This window comes from Arvicanthis niloticus, chromosome X (genome assembly GCF_011762505.2).
Source record: "Arvicanthis niloticus isolate mArvNil1 chromosome X, mArvNil1.pat.X, whole genome shotgun sequence".
NCBI lineage: Eukaryota > Metazoa > Chordata > Mammalia > Rodentia > Muridae > Arvicanthis > Arvicanthis niloticus.
This window is the reverse complement of record NC_047679.1, coordinates 94394326-94398796: the sequence shown is the minus strand read 5'-3', so window position 1 is coordinate 94398796 and position 4471 is coordinate 94394326. Positions and strand designations below refer to the sequence as shown.

General features: G+C 43.4%; 1 pseudogene; it reads right to left on the bottom strand.

Annotated features, from left to right (window-relative positions):
- Positions 1–1186: 1186 nt before the first annotated feature.
- On the bottom strand, positions 1187–4111 carry LOC117695088 (ADP-ribosylation factor-binding protein GGA2-like; annotated as a pseudogene).
- Positions 4112–4471: the final 360 nt, after the last annotated feature.

Sequence of the window (4471 nt, the reverse complement as noted above, 5' to 3'; positions counted from 1 at the left end):
ACTTGCAGTATTGTTTGATGAGATTTGGTGAGTGGCAACCATATTAAATGTTTATTTGCTAAGTCAGTCTAACAACCTACAAAGTTTATTATTGGGTCTAATCAATTTTGAAATTTGTAAAATCTTTATGGAAACTATGTGTATCTGTGTGAGTATAAATGTCATCAGAGGCCATAGAACTAAGGACCTTTGTAAGAGCAGCAATTGCTTTTAGCCACTAAGTCATCTCTCTGGCTCTGCCTTAAGAGATAGTCTGGTTATTTTTCAAATTTGGACACAGTGTTTATTCAGTGATGTTCTGTACTTAATCACCACATGGCTCTCTACCTGCATCGCAGCTCCCCACCTTGGATTGTTAGGGCCACAGGGCTGGCCCCTTAGCTGTGATTTACAACAACAAACACAGGGATACAATGAAAGAGCTCTGAGATGTTTGTGAACGGAAAAGAATGAAGATGACATTGTGGGTCCTGATTAAGGGCCCAGACAGGCTGCCCAACCCACAGAACCCAAAGGCTGAGCAAGGCCTCAGAGGGTCTGTCTAAGGAAGAATCTAAAGCACTGTAGTGAAGGACATGATTGGCCCACCAACTGTGGTCTCCTGGTCTCATGGCAAGCCCCTTGTCTGAACCAGTAAACAAACATTCCATTTAGAAGGTTTTACTGTACATCTGCAAGCAGCATTTGCTAATGAAAAATGAAGACAAGGCCATTCTTGGAAGAGTGTGCCCCAGAAGACACACTCTGTCGCAAGACCAACCAGGTCCCTTTCTAAGGTCCCTGAGAATAGCAGCCTGGGAGAAAATAAGACTTTCAAAGGCTGGCAAGGCACACAATGGATGAATGAAAAGATTAACCATACACGGAGAAAACTTTGGCTTATAAAATTTCAAATCAGGCAGGGGCAACTGTGCCAACCAATATGCAGAAGCAGGTATGAGTGCAGCAGAGATGGTCTCAGATGGTTGTCAGCATCCCCCACACTGCCCAAATCCCAAGCCCAGCTATCCCTCCTTCTCCAAGCATCCCGGTAATACATACGTACCTGCACATACAAGTTCAACAGACAGATTGGCAATCAAGGCCTAACGTCAGGAGAGAACTCTTGACACTCTGCACTACAAGTCCCGACTAGACAGTAAAAGAACAGTGGCCAAAGCTTGACTGAAGAATCTTGCTTGAGAAGTCAGGCAGTGCTCAAGAAAGCCAGGTCTGGAAAATCTTTCACCTTTCCTACTTTACTGAACGGCTGCCCACCCTGGTTGAAAGTCAGCTCATATCACAACTGGATAGGTTCTTTGTGTGGGTTGTCAAGCAACAGCACCTGAGATATCACGGCTGGAGGCATCAAAGGACTGAATACAGGGAGCTTGGAACTGGATGCCGGCTGCAGCTTCACCCGCATTGACTTTGGGACGGCCACCTGAAACATGACATCCCAGACAGGCTGGGTGGCAGTGCTCATCATGGTCAACAACAGCACCTGGACATCCGGGTGGCCAGGGGTCCCAGTCTGGGAGAAGTGCAGCAGAATTTGGAAGCCGTTCCCATCATTCACGATGACAGGCAGCAGGCTGCTGGGTTTCACAGACTCCAAAGGGACAAACACGTGAGCCAGAGGTGTATTCTGTGAGGCTGTGGAAGAAGCCAATGGCCCAGCCTCCCAGGACCAACCTGGAGAGGCCTTGGTACCTGATGGCATCTCCTTCGGGATGGTTTTTTGTGGAACATAATTCAGTGGTCCTGGATATGGCTGTGGCGAGAAGAGATCCAGCAAGTTCCGGTCTGCAGAAAGACTCTGGATTCCACCCCCCAGGAGTGTGATGCCACCTGGCTGCTTCTTGTCCTTACAGCAACTTGGAATAACAACCTGGTTCCTAGTGGGAACATCGTTGATCCCTAAGGCTGCCAGGTCCTGATGAAGCAAAAATGGCGTCTCCAGGTCAATGAGGGGGCAGTTCTTCCCACAGGGTTCTGGATTCGGGAATACTCTGGGGCCAGGAATGGCTCCCACTGCATTCCAAGCATTGACTCAGCCCTCCACCACCTGTTTGTACAGCAGAAACCCATGTGTGAGAAGGTCATTTGCTTGAGGAATCTCCTCTAGTGCATCGTCATCATCAGTGGTGTCGCTTGCAAGCCGGAACAGGGTGGGCCGCAGCATCTCACATCTTTCATACACAACCTGTAGACCAGGCCGCCCTTGAACTCAGAAATCCGCCCGCCTCTGCCTCCCAAGTGCTGGGATTAAAGGCGTGCACCACCACTTCCCAGAGGTGTTGTTTTTTAAAGCATGAATTATAGCAAAAGCAAATTCACTGCTGTGATTGCTTCTGGGAATGGAAGAATAGATCAGCTATCTCTACTTCATAATGCTTTCTTAAAGAAAATTCAAGTTAATCGGAATATTTGTTTAAATTTAGTACTTTACCTTTTATCAAAATTGTGTTACCTAGCCAGTGAGATGGCTTAGTGAGTGAAAGTCCCTACCATCAAACCTGACCACATGATTCCATTCTGTGGGGTGGTGCGTTGTGAGAGGCAGCTGGGTACCTGGTCGAGCACAGGCCTCAAACCCCAGATACTCTAAAGAGATGGTAGGAGTTCGGCCTTGCTCCTGGGCCCTGGTTCCTTTCACGGTCCTCCGCCCCACACCATTCCCCAAAACCCACACAGTAGAAGAAGAGTTAACATCTGCCAGTTGTCCTCTGACCTCTCTATACACGTGCCCTGGCACATGTATTCATGCTAACACTCACTTATATACACAAAAGTAAGTAAACATGGCTAGAATGACTAGAATACAATATAAAGGATAGGTTGTGATACAAGATGGTTTTAGAGCTAAAAACCCACCAATTCATGCAGTAACAAAACATTCCTTATACAGGGTCTAGAGAGATGGCTCAGTGCTTAAGAGCACTGATTGCTCTTCCAGAGGTCTTGAGTTCAATTCCCAATTCAAGTTTGTTTGAAAGGGACTGCTTTCCCTCCTTGTCTTGTCATGTACAAACTAGTATCTGCAGCTGTGGCAGCAGGGGTGACATGCTGCCCACCCTGCCCATACTATCTGAAGCACACTCCCTCCCACTGCACATTTAATGATGGTTAAAACCTTTCTTTTCAATGTTTGTAATTCCTTTCTAAAGCTAAAGTTTCTGTTGGACTGCATTGGCATGAGCTGGATATGAGGGAGCCAGAGCATCGAGGCTGCACACACAGGCCACCTGCATGAGGACTTAGAAGCAGGTTATTTTACCTAGCAATAGTAGTGACACAGTGCTGCGTAAGCTATTAGTGATAGAAGTTAATGACAGTGTACAGTTCCTATATAGTCTATTCATTTAGTAATCTTTTTTTATAGTTGGATTAGGCCTGAACCTGTCCATTTAGAAATTATAGAAACAAACACTGTCTTATAGGAGTGACCAGTAATGCTTTCTTTGGTTACATTTTTTTTTTATTCTACAGTGATGCTGAGGCTTATAAATAAAAAAGAACTAACTAACTTGCTACAAACGATTTATACAGAATTTACAGTATCTAGGACTTTGTAAAAACTATGACCTGTTAAAATGAATCTGTTTCTCCAGATGCCCATGTACAACACCATGTGCGGAGAATGATTTACTCATTGAGATTTACTAAATGCAAGCTTATAACCAAAAAAAAAAAAAAAAAAAAAAAAAAAAAAAAAAAAAAAAAACCCAAGCAAACAAAAATAAAAAACAAGAAACCAACAAAAAATTCTATTTTCTTGGTTCAGTCATAAGAAACAAGTCCTCATGGTTAAATTTTTATCGTGAGCTTTTCAGCAGGTCTGTCTCAACTCCAGTCTGTACTCCATCCATTCCTATTCCCTTGTTACTTCCACTGAGTCTGCTGCTTCTTCCTCCATGGAAATCTGAAGTTCACTCCCACCCCCTTTCACCCTTCATGTCATCCATGAAGGTAGAAATGACCTTCCTAATTTTTGCTAATATTTATATCATGATTAAATATCTCTCAGGAATCACAGATATAGTTAATGACATCTAGACTGGAGAATCCTTTTTAATGTATTTCAACTTACTTTGCCTGGATCCATCAGAGGAATTACTATCCATGGCATGCCTTTTGAGATGTATTTCTTAAATAATAGGACTTGAAAGTCAAATGACTCCTTGATTCATGTGCTGTAGAATAGAAGTTATATTAGCAAGCATGAAAACAACATTTATCTTGTACATTTCTCTTAGAGCTCGTGGGCAACTAGGCACACTAACAATGAGAAGTGATATTATAAATGTATTTTTTCCTCAGGAGTAGTTTGCAGTGGCATTACAATTTCCAGTAAACATTGTACACACACATACCATCATCCAATCTCTGTTCTTCCATTTATAGAGAAAGACAGATTTACCATAAATCTCCTTATACTCTGCCTTAGTTTTTTTCCACCATTTTAACCAAAGTCACATTGCCTTAAAAA